Source organism: Schistocerca americana, chromosome 10, assembly GCF_021461395.2.
Source record: "Schistocerca americana isolate TAMUIC-IGC-003095 chromosome 10, iqSchAmer2.1, whole genome shotgun sequence".
In the NCBI taxonomy this organism is placed as follows: Eukaryota; Metazoa; Arthropoda; class Insecta; order Orthoptera; family Acrididae; genus Schistocerca; species Schistocerca americana.
In genome coordinates this window covers 126023338-126049193 of record NC_060128.1, presented here as the reverse complement: position 1 = coordinate 126049193, position 25856 = coordinate 126023338, and the positions used below count along the sequence as shown (strand labels likewise).

Genomic DNA, 25856 nt, shown 5'->3' with positions numbered 1-25856 from the left:
TCAGGGTATCATTGGAGAAAAAGAGTGTATGCCTCTCCAGATGCCGTCCGTTGTGGCCGAATGGTTCTAGGCGCTTCAGTGTGGAACCGCGAGGCCACTACGGTAGCAGGTTCAACTCCTGCCTCGGGCATGGATGTGTATGATGTGGAGGAGGAGGAGATTAGTGTTTAACGTCCCGTCGACAACGAGGTCATTAGAGACGGAGCGCAAGCTCGGGTGAGGGAAGGATGGGGAAGGAAATCGGCCGTGCCGTTTCAGAGGAACCATCCCGGCATTTGCCTGAAGCGATTTAGGGAAATCACGGAAAACCTAAATCAGGATGGCCGGAGACGGGATTGAACAGTCGTCCTCCCGAATGCGAGTCCAGTGTGCTAACCACTGGGCCACCTCGCTCGGTGATGTGTGTGATGTCCTTAGGTTAGTTAGGTTTAAGTAGTTCTAAGTTCTGGGGGACTGATGACCCCAGATGTTAAGTCCCACAGTGCTTAGAGCCATTTGATTTGAACCACTCACGATTTTTTTTTTTTAAGTTATCAGTTCATCAGTCGTTTGATGAAACAGTCCACGAGTTCCTCTCCTCTCTCCACTCTTCATCTCAGGGGAACACTTGCACTCAACTTCTTGATTTATTAGCCAAGTGTACTCCCATCTCTGTCTTTCCCTACAGTTCTTTTACCCTCTACAGCTCTCTCCAGTACCATGGAGCTTATTCCCGGATGCATTAACACATGACCTATCACCCAGTCCCACTTTCTTGTCAATGTTTTTCGTATCTCACAGCGCATGACTCACTTTCACGCAGTATGATATTCCTGGCTATGACCGCCAGTATTTTATCCTGCTAGAAGATCGTCTTGATGCAGCTTGATACTCTTGAAATAGTATATGGTACAAAAGTGGAGCGAGGTGTAAGCAGCAGATGTTACAGGATGTACTATTCCCGTGGGAGAGTCCGCCAATTTTACTGAACTTGCTTCTGACTGGTCGGCACACTCTGGCGTGAGGCGCCAAAACGCCTAACTTCTCTTATTAATTATTTATATACATACCAGTTTTCAGTATGACAATCTCTCATGGTTACACTACGAGTCTACCGTTTTTGATTATTAACACTTCACAAACCACTTGGAGGAATGTTGGGCCTAGGAAACCACTCATTTTTGCTGTTACTTAAAGCGTTTCTGGCACACACGTAATTGATGGATCTTAAAGAGCAATACACACTAAAAAGAGCCAAGCTTCGAGATTTGTTTTTCATATTTACTTTCGTTCTTCGATAGATCACAACTACAGAATGTATAATTATTTTCCCAAAACGAAAGTGTGAGGCGAGTTACTGAACAAATTTCTTCCTCTTGAGATTCCGAAATTACTTGCTCACTCAACAAACGTGACATTTGTAGCAGAATTACAGAGAACTGCGGAACCTATTGAGTACACGCGAAAAATTACGTCAGTGATCGTATTGGCTCAGACATTAACGACAGTCGCTGTCATGTTAAGAAAAAAAAGAAATGGGTCAAACGGCTCTGAGAACTATGGGACTTAACAGCTGAGGTCATCAGTCTCCTAGAACTTAGAACTACTTAAACCTAACTAACCTAAGGACATCACACACATCCATGACCGAAGCATGATTCGAGCCTGCGACAGTAGCAGTCGCGCGGTTCCGGCTGCTGATCTCAGATCGCTCTTCGTACTGCCCTGTAGTCAGACATAGGCCAGTCGGCACCGGCCTAAGACTTAATCCCTTAGTGAGGCTTTCGTTTATGTTTATTGCCAAAGCTGTAAGAGTGAAAAAGAGACGAATAAAAACTCTACGAATGATCGGGTATCGAACGGCAGACATTTGGATTCATGTTGTGTGTGCCACCGAAACGTAGAGCTCGTTAAAAACAAGTTTCGGTATCTGTTGCACTAGTTAAGATGTTATTCTAACTGGGACTGGACTTTGATTTCGGAGTTCTAGGTTTGACCTGATGATGCAGAAGTAGTCGAAACGTCTTAAAACACATATCTTAAGCGACAAAAACTGTTTTATTCTCGAAATTGTTTACTACTGCAGAATTATTTAGGGAATTTATTTCCTTTTTTTAAAAGGTCATAGACGTGGTTGTGGAAGAAAATTTCATTTCCAACATTTGGCTGGTAAGGGGAGGAGAGGTGATGGCGTGATGATCCCGATCACACTTTGCGCCGATGTCCTTAGTTCAAATCAAAACTTCTCCATAATGTCTCAGAGAGTAATGTAGTGAGTATATCGAAATGTCATTGGAAACAGTTACAACTGAAATTACCTGACAGTAATTATCCCTAACGATCTAAAGTTGTATGACCACACATACCAACTTGTAGAGAAGCCAAATGCCAGGTTGAATTTCGCAGGAAAAGTCACAAGGAATTGTAATTCATCCAAGTGGTCTACGAATCACTTTTTCGACCAGTTCTTGAGTATTTCTGATAACTTTGACTGTCCACAGTTCGTGGTCTAGTGGCTAACGTTGCTGCCTCTGGATCACGGGTTCCCGGGTTCGATTCCCGGCCGAGTTGGGGATTTTCTCAGCCTGGGGACTGGGTGTTTTGTTTTGTCCTCATCATTTTTTCATCATTATTATTCGTGACAATGGCTAGATTGGCCTGCGAAAAAAAGTGGACTGTGTAAAAATTGCGACATGGTACAAAATGTTTCAAATGGCTCTGAGCACTATGGGACTCAACTGCTGTGGTCGTAAGTCCCCTAGAACTTAGAACTACTTAAACCTAACTAACCTAAGGACATCACACACATCCAAGCCCGAGGCAGGATTCGAACCTGCGACCGTAGCGGTCGTGCGGTTCCAGACTGTAGCGCCTTTAACCGCACGGCGCGACATCGTACAGGTGCTAATGACCATGCAGTTGGGCGCCCCACAAACCAAACATCATCATCATCGTCATCAGTTTGATTAATAGAGCGCTGCGCTGCTGCTACGCTCGTAGATTCGAATCCTGCCTCGGGCATGGATGTATGTCCTTAGGTTAGTTAGGTTTAAGCGGTTCTAAGTCTAGGGGACTGATGACCTCAGATGTTTAAGTCCTATAGTGCTTAGAGCAATTTTAACCATTTGAAGCCAACGAATGTTGGAGCACAAAACTATTCGAAGGATCTTGCGCTCGCAGAAAAGTCAAAAGAGTGCACCTCGGCACCAGTGTAGCTCACAGACATGACACAGTACTAGACACATAGACATTACAGTCAACTGAACTCAAAAGATACACAAATGACGTGGCGCAACTCGGACGCACACACTGCTATAAAATAGGTCATTGTGTGCGGATGAAGAAAGTCCCTTCCGATTAGGCAACAGGTCAATCGCTCAGTGACCTTCAGTCGATAATATCACACGTTATTTCTTTTTCTACAGGCGGATGCATGACAAAAGCGGGCGACACATAGTGCGGGAGGCAACACAATTTTTTTTCTCTGAACGCAGGTTGGTTTCATTGATGATTCTAGTATACCATATTATTCCTCGCCCTCTCTGCTACGAAAACCTGTTTTTCCACACAATCTCCGTTCAATGCGACGGTCTTACGCCACCTTACTGTGATGGCCTGTAGGCCTGCATGGTTCCACTCTACTGGTCGACGTCGGAGCCAACGACTTGCCGCATCTGTGACCTTCCGTTCATCAATGTGCTGCATCTCGAGGAATGCATCCTTCACTGGGCCAAACAGATGGAAGTCGGAAGGTGCGAGATCCGAGCTGTAGGGATCAGTGAGGGAGAACAGTCCAATGAAGTTTCGTGAACCGTTTTCGTCGTGTGGCAGGAGAAATTCGTTTGAAATTTTGTGGCGACGATCACCTTCAGCGAGAGTGTCCGCACGTTCCACACAGCTGAGTGCTGCCGGCCGGCTAGCGGGAGATCAAGTGGGATTGAGTCCATTTTGCTATGATGACAGACACCTCGGCTAACGACTCACCGTGCTTTTGTTCACTGCCAGGTCTCCGTAAATATTCTGCAAACCCCTACGAATATCTATAATTATCTGGTTTTTCGCCAAAAGAGAGTCAACGACAACTCTCTGCTTGCGGCGAAACCCCATTACAGACGCGATTTCGGAAGCTACGAATAACCCTACCGCCTACTGGAACTTCACGAAACTGCATGGTCTTCAGTGGGAATATTCCGCGATGTCCCACAACAAATTCCACATTTTTTCCAACAGAAACTGGTCGAATTTGTTGCATTACTTATTGAATACCGCTCGAAGATATTGAGAAATGGCAACAGCTGTTGTGACTCCTCCCAAGATAAGGAGGTCGGCTTCCGCCCACGCCGGGGACCTTGACCGCGGAGCGCCAAGGCCTCGCCGTACGCTGCTAGCCGAGTGAATGGAGACCGACGTCACGGCGGCGGCGTCGTAAAGCCGGTCGTTAACGCTTTATGGCCGCCGCAGCCAGCGTCGCGGGTCACGACAAAAACCTCGCACGCCTGCCCCACGTTTCCCAAACAAACGGGAACGGCGCTATCGTCACGAGGTTACGAACAGGTGGCACCTTCACCTCGCACAGCCAACGAAAGAAACAGACAAGGAGATGGTGGTCTAGACTGACACACCTGATCTAGGGGTGCGAGAGTCTTAAGACTCCGATTGGCAGGCCGACGAGTAGGCCAACTCTTCCTCCCACCCCTGTTCCCTGACTGTGTGCATCTTGGCACACTGTGATTGCGTGGCGGACCCTATCAGTCGTGTGGCAGTTTTCACCATGCCAAACCTGAAGGGAAGAGAACGGAGTGCGGTGTGGCCAGTAGGCCAAGATACATGGATCCTGTACGAAACCGCTGTACAATCGTACACCACAAAGACGATGGCACTTGGCAAGGAGGAGGGGGCTGGGGGGGGGGGAGGGTTGGCTCACTGGTCGGACTACGAATGGGGAGCACTACCATTGCTACTCACGCTGGCCTCTCTTCACACCAGGTACACAACCTGGTTGCCGTCTAGAAAACCGTCAAATCGAAGATGACACATGGTCTTCTGGGCTTTGAAGGTGCACCCACTTGAAGCACAGGAAGAGTTCTCAGAAAAATAGACACATCATAAAAAGTTTCCCATAACCTCGGTTCCGAGAGTTCCGGAACCTGTACAGAATATTGGAATATAGAGCAACATAACATCATTCCAGCCCTTCCTATTGCTTATGAGAACCACACATTGCATTTTTTTCCACCATACAGTGAGACCTTCAGAGCTGGTGGTCCAGATTGCTGAACACACCGGTACCCAGTCGTACATCCTCTTGCAATGATGCATACTATCCACAAGTTCATAAAGCCATCGTTGGTCCAGATTGTCTCGGAGTAGATCCCTGAGAGTGGTAGGTGGGTCACGTCGTCCATAAACAGCCCATTTCAATCTACCCCAGGTATGTCCATAGGGTTCATGTCTGGAGAACATGCTGTCCAGTCTAGTCGAGCGATGTCGTTTTCCTGAAGGAAGTCATTCACAAGATGTGCACGATGGGGGGGAGGGGGGGGGGGGCGCGAATTGTAGTCCATGAAGACGAATGCCTCGCCAATAAGCTGCCGATATGGTTGCACTATTGGTCAGAGGATGACATTCACGTACCGTACACCCGTTATGGCGCCTTCCATGATCGCCTGCGGTGTCCGTCGGCCCCACATTATGCCAAACAGCAGGGAACCTGCACTCGCTGGACAGTGTGTCTAAGGCCTCCAAATACGTCTCCATGGGACACTCATCGGTTAAGAGAACGTGATGCCAATCGCGAGCGGTCCATTCGGCATGTTGTTGAGACCATCTGTACCACGCTGCATGGTGTCGTGGTTGCAAAGATTGACCTCACCATGGACGTCGGGAGTGAAGTTGAGCATCATGCAGCCCACTACGCACAGTCGTAACACGACGTCCTGTGGCTACACGAAAAGCATTATTCAACATGATGGCGTTGCTTTCAGGGTTCCTCAGAACCATAATCTGTAGTGTGCTGACCACACACTCTTCCTACATCCATCCTCAGCTGAAGATGACATAGCGGTCGAATGGTCCAGATGGGCCACTTCTGGCCTGAAGACGGAGTGCTCTTTGCTTATTCACCCAGTGCCATCCATTTGTGAACGTATACAATCCATTTAGTCCTGATGACGGCGAGCACACTTTCTTTCATGGAGTATGAAAAACACTGTAAGCTGCATACACTGAAGAGCCAAGAAACTGTTACACCTGCCTAATTTGGTGTAGGGGCCCCAAGCACGCAGAAGTGCAGCAACACGAGATGGCATGCACTCGACTAATGTGTGAAGTAGTGCTGGAGGGAAGAGACGCGATGAATCCTTAAGGGCTGTCCATAAATCCGTAGCAGTTCGAGGGAGTGGAGATCTCTTCTGAACAGCACGTTGCAAGGCATCCCAGATATGCTCAATAATGTTCATATCTGGGGAGTTCCGTAGCGAGTGGAAGTGTTTAAACTTAGAAGAATGTTCCTGGAGCCATTCCGTAGCAATTCTGGACCTGTAGGGTGTCGCATTAACCTGCTGGAATTGCGCAAGTCCACCGAAATGCACAATGGAGATGAATGGATGCAGGTGATCACACGTGATGCTTACGTACGTGTCACCTGTCAGAGTAGTATCTAGACGTATCAGGTGTCCCATATCACTCCAACTGTACATGCACCACACCATTACAGAGCCTTCATCAGCTTCAATAGTTCCTTACTGACATGCAGGTTCCATGGATTCATGAGATTGCCTCCATACCCGTACACGTCTGTCCGCAAGATACAATTTAAAACGATACTCGTCACCAGGCACCGTCCAACGTCGGTTTTGACCGGCCCAGGCGAGGCGTAGAGCTTTGTGTCGTGCAGTCATCAAGGGTACACTAGTGGGCTCTCCGAAATCCTGTATCGATGATGTTTCGTTGAATGGTTCGCACGCTGATACTTGTTGACGCCCAGCATTGAAATCTGCAGCAATTTGCGGAAGGTTTTCACTTCGGTCACGTTGAACGGTTTTCAGTCGTCGTGGGTCCCGATCTTGCAGGATCTTTTTCCTGCCGCTGCGATGTCGGAGAATTGACGTTTTACCGGATTCCTGATATTCACAGTACACTCTTAAAATGGTCGTACGGGAAAAATCCCCATTTCTTCGATGCCTCGGAGATGCTCTGTCCCATCGCCCATGGGCCGAATATAACACCACGTTCAAACTCACTTAAATCTTAATAACCTGCCATTGTAGCTGCAGTAACCGATCTAACTACTGTCCGAGATACTTTTTATCTTACATACGCGTTGGCGACGGCAGCTGCCAGTTTACATACATCTGTATTGGAATACGCATGTCTATACCAGTTTCTTTGGCGCTTCATTGTACATCCGCCTGAGACCACCTAATCATCCTAAGCATACAGGCACAAGAATCAAACATTGTACAGATATCATACATATGTCATTTTGGAGTGAAACCCTGAAAATTTTTTTCATGTATACCGCCACAGTGTAGTTTGGTAATTTGCTGATAGCGTTAGTCGCAAACATGGCGAGATCAGGTGCGGAGCAAGCTTTCTGTGTGTTGGAGTTTGACAAAAACAAGTGTGCTACAGCTGTTCAACGGATGTTTAGAACCAAGTACGGCAAGAAGCCACCTACAAGGAAGGGCATTTACCACCGGCACAACAAATTCGTTACGACGGGTTGCTTATGCCCTGCAAAGAGAAACGGACGTCCCAGTGTGAGTAAAGTGAAAGGGGAGCGCGTACGAGAGACATTCATAAGGAGTCCAAAGAAACCGGTGCGTCGTGCGTCCTGTGAGCTCGAAATGGCTCCAATGACAGTGTGGAAAGTCCTGCGACTGAAGCTCTCTATGGAACCATTAAAACCGACAAAGACAAGCGTTTTGAGTTTTGTTCGCAGTTGCAACAAATGAATGAGGATGGGGATGGTATTGTTGATCGCTTAGTTGTTAGCGACGAACCCACTTTTCACACTAATGGAAAAGTGAACAGGCATAATTGTCGAATCTGGGGTACAAAGTATGCACACGAATGCAATGAATTTGTTTTTTGTTCCTTGTCACGTCGAAAACTGTACGGGCCATTCTTCTTCGCCGAGAGCACTGTCACTGGATATTCCTGCTTGGACATCTTGCAGCAGTGGCTGATGCCTCAAATGCAATCGGACACCCCGTTCATCTTTCAGCAGGATGGGGCTCCACACCATTTTCACCGTGAAGTTCGTGGGAACCCGAACACGGAGCTGCCACGTCGATGGATCGCCCGTGCTACAGAAGGGGACAGCTGTTTCATGAAATGGCCTCTCCGATCACCAGATCTCACTCCGTGTGACTTTTTTTTCTGTGGGGACACGTTAAAGATCTGGTGTATGTACCGCCTCTACCACGTGATGTAGCAGAGCTCTGGGAGAGAATACGGGAAGCGACTGCCACAGTCGACGATGCCGTGCTGGGACGTGTGTGGCAAGAATTCGATTACCGTATTGACGTCTGCCGGGTCACTCATGGTTCCCATACCAAATGTTCGTAAAAAAAACTTTCAGAGTTTCTCTTCAAAATACAATACGTATGACATCTGTACAATGTTTAGTTCTTGTGAAATAAATAATTGAAAGTGTTCCTGGACTTTATGTACACCATATATATATATACGCGCTCACCCAATGCCACAAATCAGAATTGTGTGTGTGTGTGTGTGTGTGTGTGTGTGTGTGTGTGTGTGTGTGTGTGTGTCAGTCAGTTCTTTCGGACATGTCTGAGAGCACTGACACTACAACACTAGGCGCGCAGTCCGGAACCGCGCGACTACAACGGTCACAGGTTCGAATCCTGCCTCGGGCATGGATGTGTGTGCTGTCCTTAGGTTGGTTAGGTTTAAGTAGTTCTAAGTTCTAGGGGACTGATGACCGCAGCTGTTAAGTCCCATAGTGCTCAGAGCCATTTGAACCATTTTTTGACACTACTACACATTTAATGCGAGGATGGCAGATGATCACTTCATTGCGGATGCAAACCACGCTCGAACTCTACAGGAATCGGCAAAACGCCGCGAGTAACGAGGATAATGGGCAATGCGAACTACATCAAAAAATGGTTCAAATGGCAGGTCGTCATTCCCCTAACTAACCTAAGGACAGCACACACACCCATGCGCGAGGCAGGATTCTAACCTGCGACAGTAACAGCAGGGCGGTTCCGGACTGAAGCGCCTAGAACTGCTCGGCCACAACGACCGGGGGAACTACATCAGTAGAGTGTGGATAAGCTGTGAATTTGGGTCTGACTGGAGGAGTGCTAGGGTAATCCGTGATATTCCGGTGACTACTGTGTCTGGCTGGCACAGTAGTCAGCACATGTATCTACCAAGTAAGCAGGAAACCCGGGTTCGAGTCGCTATCGTTCCCAAATTTCCAACATTCCCAACTGACTTAGGTCAGCGCCCACTGGTAGCTAATCTCATTAATTACTTTGTGTTACGAGGTCAATTAGGTTACATGATCGTCAGTATCATACCTGCGATGCATAGTCGTCCCCATATGTCTCCGTTTAGGGGACTGATAAAGAGGATTATGGGACCTATGTCACAACTGACAAAGTCTCTCAATGGCAGACAAAACAAGAACCTACTGAACAATCGTACGTCTGCAGTTACTTGTCAGCACCTGTGCTTGAGGAAGACAATGCACCACTACATAGTTATCAGCGACTTCATGAAGACAGTGCACCACGATGCGCTCAGGAATTATCGTAGAATATGGTCTACGGATCGGACATGACAGGGTATCTGAGGCTGTGGTATTGACGGTATACACTGAAGCGCCAAAGTTACTCGTATGGGCATGCGTATTCAAGTACAGAGAGTTGTAAACAAGCATTATACGGCGCTGACGAGCGTCTGGAGCAGTTGTGAGATCGGTTACTGCTGCTACAATGGCAGGTTATTAAGATTTTAGTGAGTTTGAACATGGTGTTATAGTCGTCGCCCTCAACACAGCTCCATGTATTCAAGTGACTAGATGAATAAAACAATATCCCACGAAATCACCTAAATTTTTAAAAGTATTTAACACTCGTGATATTAAAATGCGTCAAATAAGCATATAGACGATGATGCAAACGCCGCGCGGGATTAGCAGAGCGGTCTCAGGCGCTGCATTCATGGACTGTACGTCTAGTCCCGGCGGAGGTTCGAGTCCTCCCTCGGGCATGGCTGTGTGTGTTTGTCCTTAGGATAATTTAGTGTGTAAGCTTAGGGACTGATGATGTTCAAATGTGTGTGAAATCTTATAGAACTTTACTGCTGAGGTCATCAGTCCCTAAGCTTACAAACTACTTAACCTATACGCATGCCCGAGGGAGGACTCGAACCTCCGCCGGGACTGATGACCTTAGCAGTTAAGTCCCATAAGATTTCATACACATATGAACTTTTTTTTTAATGATGCAATAGGAAAAAAGTGTTAGGGCTTCAGCTAGGCTGAAAACTTACACAAATTCAAACCTTAACTAAACTACCGACGAGAAGTTGTTACGAGCAACCGATGGTACCAAGCTCCCAGTGAACGGTGCGGAGTTCCATCGGAAGTGACCAGAGAATAGACCTATTGCATTATGACGACCTACGCAAAAGATTCCACCAAGGCAAAGAGAAACTTATTGCTACCCACCGAATGTCTACTAAAATGTGTACTGGTGTCTTAGTCGCAGATTACTCTAACCCCTCAAGTTTACGCACATAGAACTTGTAACTGCGCGCGCGCGCACACACACACACACACACACACACACACACGCACGCACGCACATACGCACATACATTCATTCGTTTTATCACTCCGGGAGGGCAAGAAAGGACAGATATAGTGGAATGCGAGGTCTGCTCAAAAATTCCGGAACTTTCTCCACAATTTTCTTTACGCTTACCTTTTTTTTATTGTGCATGGTCTCCTTCGAAATACTCTCCTCCACAATTAATATACCGCTTCCAATGCCTTTTCCACTTCCAGAACCAGTCATGGTACGCCTCTAGCTGAGAATTTCTTTTTATTTCGTCTGTCGTTGGAAATCATCTTGCTTCCAATGGGATTTCCAACTTTGTAAATAAAAATAAGTCCTCAGGGGCCACGTGATTTCGATTTTTTGTGCAATAGTCAAGCACCAACAGAGATGAATGTGCGGACGCATTAAGTGATGTAAAAGCTTTCAGTTGCCTCGCCACGTTTCAGGCCGTACCCTTCTCACATTCACTCCCAAGCGTCGCCGCAACACGTCCCGATAGTACCATCAACTAACACTTTGTCCCTGTGGCACGATTTCATGATTAACTAATCCTTCAAAGTCGTTGTTAGACGTCGAAGGGTGTCCTGAACAAGGGTAATCTTTAACTTCCGTCGCCGGCCGCGGTGGTCTAGCGGTTCTGGCGCTGCAGTCCGGAACCGCGGGACTCCTACGGTCGCAGGTTCGAATCCTGCCTCGGGCATGGGTGTGTGTGATGTCCTTAGGTTAGTTAGGTTTAAGTAGTTCTAAGTTCTAGGGGACTTATGACCTAAGATGTTGAGTCCCATAGTGCTCAGAGCCATTTGAACCATTAACTTCCGTCCGGCCATTTTTACACCGTGTGAACCATTCGTAACACCGATTACGGCTGAAGTTCTCATCACCGTAGGCTTCCTGCTTCATTTGGTTCATCTCTGTAAAGGTTTTCTTTACTTTCAAACAAAATTTAATGCAGACGTGTTGCTCCTCTTACTCTACCATCTCGAAATTCGCAAACGGTGCAACACGAGTCCTAGTCAATACAGCACTTAACATAGGCGTGTGCAGGGATGCCAACCGCATTTCGCCCCAATACATCACTGGCTTGAAATTACGTATGTTCCGGAAGTTTTTGAACAGACTTCGTATGACACTTGGACATTGTAAACGTATGGGACTTAGAGAACTAGCAAAACTTAATGTTTGTTTGTTTGTTTGTTATATGATCAATAGATCATTTGAATGATTCTTTTATCGTAATGATGTGGAACGAGTCAGTTTACAGTGTATTTTAACATGATTAATGTTAATATTAATGAACACATTGTTATTTTAGTCCCACTCCTGCAACTACCCTTTTTCTTTTTAATGGCTAACGAGTTTTTTAAGCTGAAATTCGTCAATGGAATAGGAGGAGTTGTCGAGAAGAAAAGATTTTAAAGTAGATTGAAACCCTGCTTCGCTAACTGTCAGACATTTTATGTTACTTGACAAATGATCAAAAAATGTTACTGCTTCATACTGAACTCCTTTCCGAGCCACGGACAACTTAAACAGTGCGTAATAAAGGCAATTTTTTCCCTGTTGTGTTGTACGTATGTGTATCACTGTTCTTCTCAAGTAATGATGGATTAATTATGACAAATTTCATTAGCGAATGTATTTATTGCAAGGATGCAGTTAAAGAGCCTTTCTCATTGAAGAGGTACCTACAAGAAATTTGTTAGTGACCGCCAGATATGACTCTTACTGCTCGCTGTTGTGCAATCTCTACTTTCTTTCTAAGTGATGAGTTACCCCAGAAAATGATTCCGTATAACGTTATTGAGCATAAATATAGTGGACTTTGTAGAAATGCGTCTGAATTAGACAATCAGCAGACAAGTTTAGTATAAGATACGAAAAATATGTAAACTGTAGCTGATAGGAACGCACTCAGTTGCTCACTCTTTTTACATCGGAGGAAATTCAGTGACTGAACTGCAAACTGAGGTGCCAGAGATACTGAGATGATGTTTCTTTAAATAAAATCTCATGAAGAGAGACTCACAGAGACGCTTCATCGTAAAGATTGGCGGCTCTGCTTAAGTGCGTATAAAGAGAAAGAATGGTATAGTAACTGATAGAAGTTTAGTGGTGAACGTCTTGAGTGCTCACACGATACGAGTATTTACAAATAGTACTAAGGAATTATTCCGCCTCCGTAACTGAGAGTCCAGGACAGACTGCTGTAATAAGAAGGGCGCGGTTTGGATTCATTGAACTGTCAAGAGATTTTTCCATTGGCGGGAAGACTGGAACGGGATGCAGCTGTCTTAGAGAGGCGATTCAGGAGCTAATCAAATGAGACGTAGCTCCTCCAAGATCGAGAAAGCCGACAACAGCTGGGAGAGCGGCGTGCTGACCATACGCTCCGACGTACCGTATCCGGTGACACGACCAGCAGAGGACGACACGGCGGTAGGTAGGTCACGGCTGGCCCATCACGGCCATGACGTGAATCTGCTTGCTTAACTAAGGAATCACATCAAATGGGGAATCACGTCAATCAGTATTAGGGAAGGCGGATGGAAGGATCTGGGAAAGCCCCGAGTGTCTGTGAACGAAACGGCGTGTGAGATAAAGGTGTGTCATTTCTACAGTACTGTTCCAGTGTTTAGAGTCCTTAGCACGCAGGCGCGATAAAGGACATGGAACGAATTCAGAAATACGCAGAAACGATTGTAACAGGATGGTAGGGTAGGCGGGGGCAAAGAAGGGCACGGGGCAAAGGTCCGAGTTTTTCCTACTTCTGAGTGTAGTGTGGGAGCCCTGCGTCATCAGTTGAGAGCTTTTACGGTGAAGTAATAAGGTGTGTTGCGTTAGTAGCTTTCGGATTTGTAGCTTTCGAGATGAGGTGAGTTAGTTGCTTTAAGCTCAGTTATTAGTTTAACAAGTTGCCACATACAGCCGCTGATACTAAAAGTTGAGAAAGCAGCGTCATGGAGCAAAGATCCTGCGAACTAGCTGGTGTACGTGTCCGCTAGCATACCTTTGTCCCAAAATGTTTTTCGTTTTTCTTTGATTTTAATACTCGACGCGTAGGTTTATTTAATACATTTAATGGACCGGAATACATATTCGGTTATTTCATCCTTGACTGATTCAACATTAATAAGACTGGTTCAACTTCATGTCGTCCTCTAAATCGTTAGAGCCTGCTAACAAGCTAACAGAAAATGAATCTTCCATTAGAAAGATAGGTAAAAGTTTTGGATACAAGAAATCGAAGATACGTAAAAGACTTACAGTCCACTATGGAGTTGCATCACTGGTGCGTTTCGAGAGAGTATTTTCTGAGACAGACGAAACTGAATTGGCGGAGCGCTGCAGCAATCTGGATTCTGTGTCCTGTGGCCTTAAGTTTAAGTATTTCCGACATTTACAGCACTGGCGTAAACTACCCGTGTAAAACAGAAATCCAAGTGGCAGGGGAAGACCGGGCTCACCCATTTATCGCTCGTCGTAATTTTTAAGGCAAACGAAGAAAATGAGCATCGGGAGGAGAATGGGGTTCAATAAAGCACAAATAGAGCTTTTTTTAGCAACTTGGAAACTATATATAGTTTTCCGCCCTGTCGAGAGTACAATGAAGACGAAACCGTTGTATCAAATATACTGGCAAAACTGCAGCAAAGTGTGGCAAGAAAAGGCCAAATATTATTATTATTATTATTATTATTATTATTAATCATAATCCTTGTGTTAGAATGTTTTGTATTTAAATTAGTGCCGTGTTAGTATTATGTTTTCATGTTTAATACTATCACGACGATCAAGATAATGATGACGATGACGATTTTGACACTGTAAAATATTGTACAAGTTAATAACGCCAATACCAAACAATTACTTTAGTCCCGTGTAATTACAATAATTTATTTCAATGTGGAATTTTGCTCCATAACAGGAAGATTTTTATCTCGGCCCTGGGGTAAAGATTCATTTTCTTCATCTGTAAAATTCTGTTAAATAAAACCTTAATATATCATACGAGCTATCTTTAACTTACAGTATCGTGTAACCTATTATCCTAGGTGTACTGTGTACAATTTTTACAGTCTCGTAACGACAAACAGAGAAAGGAAAAAAACATAAAAGTGTTAACTGTGCACCTTTGGCCCCGCATACCGTATAACCTATACGGAACCGTAACAGATATGTTCGGGAATCTTACGTGGTAAGAGCTCTCGTAAAGCGCTGTTGGGTACTTTTAGAGAAGCTGCATTTGAAGATGACTCTGCGACCATTATATTATCACCAATGTGTACCACGTTCAGGAGACATGAGAAAAAGGTGAGAAAGATTGGGACGTCTACTGAGACACATGGACAACAAGTTTATCTCTCAGGTAAAGGATAATTTCGTTTTATGGCCACCTGGTTCTAAATGGATCCGGAAAGACTGACTAAACAGCATTATGAATGTAATAATACAGTATCAACAGCCGTTTTTTTTATATTGTTTCATTAAGCAACCAATTTCGACGTTTCAGTCACGTCACCTTAAGGCGCGCCCCATGAGTGACACCAAATAGCACTCGCGCATGTATAAGACACCAATATTCGTATATGGTTCCGTAGGTATCCGAACTTCATGAGCATCTGTGTTCTTCACATATGTGGCAGCCGCTCGTCTGCCACACGTGTAAAGAGCGCACGCGTATCTACGGAATCACATACGAATATGTCTTATACACGCTCGAGTTCTACTTGTCGTCATTCATACGACAGGCCTGAAGATGACGTAGTTGGAACGTCGAAACAGGTTTCCTCATAAAACAATATCAACGTAACGTCTCTTTATACAGTATTATTACATTTCCTTGTCCATTCACTGTTTCACGTCCTTGAGCCCAAGATGGAGTTAGATTTACAAAAAGGTTTTATGTTGGTGTGTATGTACGCAGCGTTTTTTTTATACATGTCGATATTTCGGTTGTTATGGGTTTATTTATCGATTGTCACATTTTATTCATAGTTCCCTGCTGAGTTTACATATCTTCATTATGTCATTGTAAATATCGTGTGACTAGGGCCCCCCGTCGGGTAGACCGTTCGCCTGGTGCAAGTATTTCTATTTGACGCCACTTCGGCGACTTGCGCGTCGGTGGGGATGAAATGATGATGATTAGGACAACACAACACCCAGTCCCTGAGCGGAGAAAATCTCCGACCCACCAGGGAATCGAACCCGGGCCCTTAGGATTGACATTCTGTCACGCTGACCACTCAGCTACCGGAGGACGACATTATGTGATTGGATTGAAGAGTTCCTAGATAACAGAACGCAGTATGTCATTCTCAATGGAGAGAAGTCTTCCGAAGTAAGGTGTGCCACAGGGGAGTGTCGTAGGACTGTTGCTATTCACAATATACATAAATGACCTTGTGAATGACATCCGAAGTTCACTGAGGCTTTTTGCGGATGGTGCTGTGGTATATCGAGAGGTTGTATCAATGGAAAATTGTACTGCCCACAGAGAGGCATACCGACAATCCTTCTTTCCACAAACAATACGAGACTGGAATAGAAGGGAGAACCGATAGAGGTACTCAAGGTGCTCTCCGCCACACACCGTCAGGTGGCTTGCGGAGTATGGATGTAGATGTAGATATGTCATTTAGAGATAGTGAGTGGAGCTGTGCATGCTATAAAATCGAGTGGCAATTGGAAAGGCGGAACATTTCTGTTTCAGCTCAATAGAGGCGTGACGGCAGCGGAGGCAACCGGAAACATTTGCACCGCGTACGAGGATAGTGCTACTGGACAGAGCACAGCAAGAAAATGATTTTCTCGTTTTAAGGAGGATCGTTATGACATTAGTCATCCTCCATTTGAGGAAGACCTTCGGGGTTCGTTTAGACGCATTAATCCACAGCGATCCGCGTCAGTGTAGTTGAGAACTGACAAATGTGATGAACCGTGATCATTCCACCATCGTGCGACATTTGTATGCGTTGGGAAGGTTAAAAGCGGGTGCGAGGGTACCGTATGCTATAAGCCAAGATCATAAAAACCAGAGGGTGACAGTATGTGCATCTCTACTTGCTCGTCACCAACACTGGCTCGTGACAGGCTCTGAGCACTATGGGACTTAACTTCTAAGGTCATCAGTCCCCTAGAACTTAGAGCTACTTAAACCTAACTAACCTAAGGACATCACACACATCCATGCCCAAGGAAGGATTCGAACCTGCGACCGTAGCAGCAGCGCGGTTCCAGACTGTAGTGCCTAGAACCGCACGGCCACAGCGGCCGGCACTGGCTCGTGAACAACGGCGATCATTCCTGTCCTGTATCGCCACTCATGACGAGAAATCGTGTCTTTATGAGAACACAAGGAAAAGAAAGGAGTGGCTGAGCCCAAACAAACCAGCAAATCCCCGTACAAAGACCTGTGCACATCCCCGAAAGATAATACACTACTGGCCATTAAAATTGCTACACCACGAAGATGGCGTGCTATAGACGCGAAATTTAAGAAGAAGATGCTCTGATATGCAAACGATTAGCTTTTCAGAGCATTCACACAAGGTTGGCGCCGGTGGCGACACCTGCAACGTGCTGACGTGAGGAAAGTTTCCAACCGATTTCTCATACACAAACAGCAGTTGACCGGCGTTGTCTGGTGAAACGTTGTTGTGATGCCTCGTGTAAGGAGGAGAAATGCGTACCATCACGCTTACGACTTTGGTAAAGGTCGGATTGTAGCCTATCGCGATTGCGGTTTATCGTATCGCGACATTGCTGCTCGCGTTGGTCGAGATCCAATGACTGTTAGCAAAATATGGAATCGGTGGGTTCAGGAGAGTAATACGGAACGCTGTGCTGGATCCCAACGGCCTCGTACCACTAGCAGTCGAGATGACAGGCATCTTATCCGCATGGCTGTAACGGATCGTGCAGCCACTCTCGATCCCTGAGTCAACAGACGGGGACGTTTTCAGGACAACAACTATCTGCACGAACAGTTCGACGACGTTTGCAGCAGCATGGACTATCAGCTCGGAGACCACGGCTGCGGTTACCCTTGACGCTGCATCACATACAGGAGCGCCTGTGATGGTGTACTCAACGACGAACCTGGGTGCACGAATGTCAAAACGTCATTTTTTCGGATGAATGTAGGTTCTGTTTACAGCATCATGATGGTCGCATTCGTGTTTGGCGACATCGCGGTGAACGCACATTGGAAGCGTGTATTCGTCATCGCCCTACTGGCGAATCACCCGGCGTGATGGTACGGGAGGGCCATTGGTTACATGTCTGTGTCACCTATTGTTCACATTGACGGCACTTTGAACAGTGGACGTTATATTTCAGATGTGTTCGACCTGTGGCTCTACCCTTCATTCCATCCATGCGAAACCCTACGTTTCACCAGGATAATGCACGACCGCATGTTGTAGGTCCTGTACGGGCCTTTCTGGACACAGAAAATGTTCGTCTGCTGCCCTGGCCAGCACATTCTCCAGATCTCTCTCCATTGAAAACATCTGGTCAATTATGGCCTAGCAACTGGCTCGTCACAATACGGCAGTCACTACTCTTGATGAACTGTGGTATCGTGTTGAAGCTGCATGGGCAGCTGTACCTGTACCCGCCATCCAAGCTCTGTTCGACTCCATGCCCAGGCGTATCGAGGCCGTTATTACGGCCAGAGGTTGTTGTTCTGGGTACTGATTTCTCAGGATCTATGCACCCAAATTGCGTGAAAATGTAATCACACGTCAGTTCTAGTATAATATATTTGTCCAAGGAATACCCGTTTATCATCTGCATTTGGTGTAGAAATTTTAATGGCCAGTAGTGTACTATGCATCTGAAAGAACAGCGACGGTATAGTGCACCATGAATTGCTTTCCCTAGGTGTAACCATCGCTGCTGACATTTACTGTGAAGAACTGAGATGTCTAGCAGACGCAGTCCAAGAACAGCGACCAGGAAGACTGCGTGAAGTGATGCTACTCCACGATAAGGCACGCCAGCATTGTGATAGATTAAAAAAAACAACGCTGTACAGGAGTTGGGCTGGGAAGTTATTCCGCACGCACATTTGCACTCGATATTGCACCCTCAAATTTTTTACCTTTTCCGCTCTCTATCAAACTACTTTCAAGGAACTTCCTTTTCGGATTAAAACGAGCTCCGAACACGGCTCGACGAAGTTTTCGCCTCAAAACCACGTGATTGCTACAATGGTGGAATCGAAAAATTGTCCCAGTGTTGGCAGACTGTTGTAAATGACCAAAGAGAATATAACTTATGTGAATCTGTTGTGTTTACTACACTTATGGGCAAACGATAATAAATAGTGCACCAACCTAATGTCCTACCATTTCGACAAAAATCCGAAAACGCAAATCAACTGGCTCAGGGAAATGAAAAAGGGATTAACAGAAATTAACGTTATAAAAGCTGAAATTCATGAGAGTACAACTTTTCGAAAGAAAATTAGGAAGTTTGGGAGTTTTCGAGGATAGGACAGACACCGCATCACTGTATGAACAGATGACAGATGGAAATAACGCAGTGAAACACTGAGGAAACACCGAAACTCAGGAACGAAGATAATATCATCAATAAGTTACTCAACTTGGTCCGTAAATGGCCGAATCGAAGGAATACAGAAAGAGAGAGAGAGAGAAGAAGAAGAAGAAGATACGAACCACCCTTCGCCATGGACTGCACAATATTTATGCTTATATAGGTGGAAGATTGCTTTTCGTGAAATGAGACCGGACACCATACACGTCTAATTCTTTTATTTTTTCCGTAATTACACTGGCAGTTCCCGAGCGGTCTAATAGGCGAATCGTATGTCAGTTTTTCATAAAAGAAGGCGACTTACTTCCCAATTTCTGGATACTGTACCAACTTTACGGCTCGTATGTTTTCCTACAAAATGCGGATGTTCCGTGACCGGAGCGCTGTACACCCGTGGCTTTCTGTGACTTTCCGAACACAAGCGGAGCTCCTGACAGTTGTTTCATAAGCCTTAGAGTCGCACAGGGAGACTTCTAGAGAAGTATGGAACGAGGCAAGCTTTTCATCATCATCCGGCGGCGCTTTGGTACTTTTTTTTTCGATGCCAGTCCCACCGGTGTGCTTGGGATCTTTACGTAACCGGAGGGTCTTCGAGACAGAGAGAAAAAGAAATCGATATTTATTCTTCGGTCATGCAGTGCTCGGATTACAACCGGCGTAAGACAGAGGTGTAAGCCTTTCGCCCCTACTGTTCAATCTGTAGATCGAAGAAGCAATTATGGAAATAAAAGAAAATGTCAGGAGTGGAAGTAATATTGAGAGTTAAAGGATATTAATAGAAAGATTCGCTGATGGCATCGGTGCGTTTAGTGAAAGTGAGAAAGAATTAGAGGCTCTGTTGAATCGAATAAACTGTCAAGTGATATTAGGATGTGAACTGAAAGTAAGCCGTACAAACACGAAAGTATTGGGGAGTAGTAGAAATGAGATTAGCGAAAAACTTAACAACAGAGTTGTTGACCACGAAGCGGATGGAGTGAGAGAATTCTACGTCGTTGAAAGCAGAATAACACATGACGGACGAAGCGAGGGGTGGCATAAAAAGCAGAAGCGAACAGCAGGCGTACAGCCCCCTCCAGAATACACAAACGGCTTAGCAAAGGATTGCAGCCCACGAGCTGAAAACGGACTGACGTCCTCCAAATGCGGATGACGTCTTTATGGCATCCAGGTAAGATACTTAGTGTTACATATATTAGTTTCCAGCTCTTTGAACGAGTTTCCCCACGCCACATCTTATACTCTACTGCCACAAAGTGTAACAGTGTATTTCCTGGCGCGCTAATATAGTGCGCGACGTGTCTGCCAAATGCCAGACGCGGCCGTCTGCAGACCTTGGTGGCTAATTAGCGACTTGGCGGAGGCAGCAGTCAGCTTGCTATCCTGCCGATGACGTCACAGGCGCGGCGCATGCATGCTGTCAATTGGATGCCAAGGGGTCCCTGCCAACACGGTTAGTTAGCTCCGTTCCGCTCCACACCCGTCACGAAGAAGCAACATCTCTCTGGCGTTGGAAAAAATATAATTACATCCATTTGTTGTAGAATATTAGAAAATTTTTCTGATCTCAGACCTAAGAAGGCATCTCACACAGAACGATCTTGTCTATGCTAATCATCATGGATTCCAAAAACATCCAGAACGTGAGACCCAACACGCGCTATTCTGGTGTAAAATCTTGAAAACCATGAATCAACAAAAAATTATAAACTACCTAAAATCAATTTAATATATAGATTATTATAATCAGGACGTTCAATACAACAATACAGCGCCACGTACGCACATCGCAGGGCCTATAGTATCTCGGTCCGCGTACGACCTAAGACAGTTTCAATGACTTTTATGATTCTGGTGGTTCTGGTAACGCTATATCGTTGTACTCGCCGCTCTGATCACAATGATGTATATATCAGTTTGACTAAACATGATTTAACTAAACATGATTTACTATTTTTCATTGATTTTTGAAGTTTGATCATCTGAAATTCCGTCCATAATACATTCAGTGTTACCCAAAAAGCATTTGATTCGGTAAGTACCTACCAGCTTCTTATCGAAACTACGTACGTATCCTGTGAAATTCGAGATTGCGTCAAGGATCTAAAGCCTATATACTCAACTAAAAATTTAGGGATTAAAAACTAAACTAAACTCCGTCCGAACAGGCCTTGGAAGGCCCAACGGTACCGACCGGCCGCCGTGTCATCCAAAGCCCACAGGTGCCACTGAATGTGGATATGGAGGGGCGTGTGGTCAGCACACCGCTCTCCCGGGCGTGTGTCATTTTACGAGACTGGAGCCGCTACTTCTCAGTCAAGTTGCTCCTCAGTTTGCCTCACAAGGACTGAGTGCGCCCCGCTTGCCAACAGCGCTCAGCAGACCGGATGGTCACCCATCCAAGTGCTAGCCCAGCCCGACAGCGCTTAACTTCGGTGATCAGACGGGAACCGGTGATACCACTGCGACAAGGCCGTTGGCCCATTTAGGGATTTGACATAATACTGAGAAAATGCAATATGTTTGCTAAAGTGCCGGCTAACACTATGCTTTTCAGTCCTCTGTTGGAGTACTGCTGTGTGGTGTGAGATCCGCATAAAGTAAGATTGACGGTGGATATCGAAAAGGATCAAAGAAGGACAGCTCGTTTTGCATTATGCCGAAACAGGAGAGAGAGGGTCAGGGATATGATACACGAGCTGGGGTAGTCATTAAAACAAAGGTGTTATTCGCTGTGACAGTACATCATGAAATTTCAATCACCAACTTTCTCCTCAGAGCGGGAAAATACTTTGTTGGCGCCCACCTACATAAGGAGATTGGTTGGTTGGATGGATGGTTTGGGAGAAGGGACCAAACAACGAGGTCATCGGTCCCATCGGATTAGCAAGTACGTCGGCCGTGCCTTTTCAAAGGAACCATCTCGGCATCTGCCTAAAGCGATGTAGGGAAATCGCCAGTGACCTAAATCAGGAAGGCCGGATGTGGGTTTGAACCGTCGTCCTCCCGAATGAAAGTCCATTGTGCTAACCACTGCGCCACCTCCCTCGGTACATAAGGACAACTGATTATCATAATCAAGTAGGAGAAAGCAGACCTCGCACAGAAAGATTTAAGTGGTCGTTTCTCCCGTGCGATGTTCGAGAGTGGAACGGCAGAGAAGCAGTTTAAATGAGGTTCGATAAACCCTCTGGCAGGCACTTAAAGGTAAATTGCAGAGTAATGACTCAGATGTAGAGTAGGACTTCTTCAAAGAAAGGATACAGGATGATATCTTGGACCGAGGGTCCTCGACAGTTGTAGAAATAATTTCAAGTGTGCCTCAGGGAAGTGTGTTGGGATCCTTCCTGTTCATGTTGAATACTGATGACGTGCCAGAAAGTATTAATGCAAAGTTAGATTTTTTTCCCAAATGCTGCTGTTATCTACAAACAAGTACTGTCTGAAAGAAGCTGTATAAATATTCAGTCGGATCTTGATAAAATGTTGAACTGGTTCAAAGATAGACAACTATCTTCAAATTTTCAAAAACATGAGACTGTGTACTTCACAAAACTAATAGTATTCAGTATCCTATGACTTCAGTTGACGTTTGGAGCCGGTCACCTCACACAAACACCTCAGTCTAACAGTTTTTTGGGATACGATGTGGAAAGATTGCACAGGCTGAATTGTAGGTAGAGAAGGCAGACATCGGTTCATTGGAGGAATCCTAGGAAAAATCAGTCTGCAATCCAGATTGCCTACAAACCCACCCAAGAATACTTTTTTTTTAAATAATACTGTTCAAGTGAGTGGTACATGCGCTGGAACAACAACTGATAATGAACGTGTGCAAAGGACGGCAGCACGAATGGTTACAGGTTCGTCTGAACAGTGGAAGAATGTCACAGAGATGCAGAAGAAACCGATATCGCAGATGCTTGAGGAAAGACGCAAACTCTCCCGGGAAAACCTACTTACAAAGTTTCAGTAGCCAGTTCTAAATGACAAATTTAGGAATATACTGCAACCCCCAACGTATTGCTCCCGTAGGGGTCCGGAGGACAAGATTAGATTAGTGACAGGGTGCACAGAGATACTTTAATAATTATTCTTTCCTCTGTCCTCACCCGAATGGAACAGAAAGAAGGCCTGTTAACTAGTACAGTCGGAAGTACTCTCTGCCACGCACTTCTCAGTTATTCGCGGGGTACGAATGTAGATTGTAGAAACGGTTGATGCGCAAACATGAGCTGGTCCGAGCGTCTAAATATATTTAAAACATGACCATACAATAATCATCCCTTTCAGACTTCAATTTTTTGTGGAGAAAGCAACATTTTTCTTTATGTAGTGATACTCTTAGGTGATTTTATAATGATTTAAGATGCATCATTTACACAAAAATATTTACCCGTTTTCAAAACAAATCTCTGCATAGTTTGTTTCATTTTATGGACTGAAATAACTAATTGCGAAATATTCATTATTATAATAATACTTGCTTCTACGCAAATGATCGTGTTCCACCGTGAACTACGTTTTCACACTTTGAGCAACCTTAATTTTCTGCAGTAGTTTTTGTAATTTCAGAAAAAGACTGCACTCTTAAAAAGTGATTGCCATTATTTTAAACTTGAATATCGAAGTATATTAAACTTCTATTAGACTAGAGCAGTAAATATTAGAAGCGTAATAAAGTTACACAATATTCCCTATTGTTCTCAACTGAAGGGTTACTTTCAAAAGTATATGCTTGTCATGCGGTGTTACGTCACAGTTAAGATCATTTTATAACCAACTATGTCTGGATGATGAATCTCTGCTACGCAATGTGCGTTGGAATGGTAAAAACTCTACCGACAAGACATATCTGTTCTCGGTATTTGCCAGGAATAGCCACTGTAGGCTTCTATGAATCAAGATGTTCGCATTTAAAGGAAAGTTTTAATTTTTATGGTTCCGTACCTTGATGTTGTTGTTGTTGTTGTTGTTGTTGTGGTCTTCAGTCCAGAGACTGGTATGATGCAGCCCTCCATGCTACTCTATCCTGCGCAAGCTTCTTCATCTCCAAGTAACTACTGCAGCCTACATCCCTCTGAACCTGTTTAATGTATTCATCTCTTGATCTCCCTCTACAGTTTTTACCCTCCTGCCTCCAATACTAAACTGATGATCCCTTGATGCCTCAGAACATGTCCTACCAACCCTTCCTCTAGTCAAGTTGTGACACAAATTTCTCTTCCTTTCAGTTCTATTCAGTACCTCCTCATTAGTTATGTGATCTACCCATCTAATCTTTAGCATTCTTCTGCAGCACAACATCTCGAGAGCTTCTGTTCCCTTCTTGTCCAAACTACTTATCGTCCATGTTTCACTTCCACACATTGCTACGCTCCATACAAATACCTTCAGAAATAACTTTCTGACACTTGGATATATGCTCGATGTTAACAAATTTCACTTCTTCAGAAAAGCTTTCTTTGCCATTGCCACTCTACATTTTATATCCTCTCTACTTCGACCATCATCAGTTATTTTGCTCCCAAAATATCAAAACTCAACTACTACTTCATGTGTCTCATTTCCTAGTCTAATTCCCTCAGCATCACCTGATTGAATTCTACTACATTCAATTATCCTTGTTTTGCTTTTGTTGATGTTCATCTCATATCCTCCTTTCAAGACGCTGTCCATTCCGTTCAACTGCTCTTCCAGGTTCTTTGCTGGCTCTGATAGAATTACAATGTCATCGGCAAACTTCAAGTTTTTATTTCTTCTCCGTGGATTTTAATTCCTACTCCAATTTTTTTCTTTTGTTTAATTTACTGCTTGCTCAATATACAGATTGAATAACATCGGGGATAGGCTGCAACCCTGTCTCACTCCCTTCCCAACCACTGCTTCCCTTTCATGTCCCTCGAATCTTATAACTGCCATCTGGTTTCAGCATAAATTGTAGATAGCCTTTCACTCCGTATATTTGACCCCTCTCACCTTCACAATTTGAAAGAGAGTATTCCTGTCAACATTGTCAAAAGTGTTCTCTAAGTCTACAAATGCTAGAAACGTAGGTTTGCCTTAATCTATTATCTAAAACAAGTCGTAGGGCCAGTGTTCCAACATTTCTACGGAATCCAAATTGATCATCCCCGAGGTTGGCCTCTACCGGTTTTTCCATTCGTCTGTAAACGTATCTTGACGGTTGAAAAACGAAACCTTACAGGATCACTTCATCTGTATTTCCAACTTTTAAGCCCCCTATTTCTGAAACGAGTAGAGCTATCAATTTGAAATTTATGGCACGTACTAAAGTCTACGTTCCTTGGCGGTGCAAAAACTTTCAGCTTCTGACCCAATCCAGTCAAACGATACCAACATTCATGTGACACATTTCGAGACTCGTAAAGTCACTCATCCAAACCTGTAGGGTACCTACTTCCAGTTGGGCTCGTATTATGAAACTGCCTTGAAGCAAGGGTTCACAGTGCAAGTAAAGGAAAAAAAAAT

General features: G+C 44.9%; 1 pseudogene; it reads right to left on the bottom strand.

Moving 5' to 3' along the window:
- Positions 1-21727: 21727 nt before the first annotated feature.
- LOC124552781 lies at positions 21728-21845 on the bottom strand (annotated as a pseudogene).
- Between the last annotated feature and the right edge of the window lie 4011 nt (positions 21846-25856).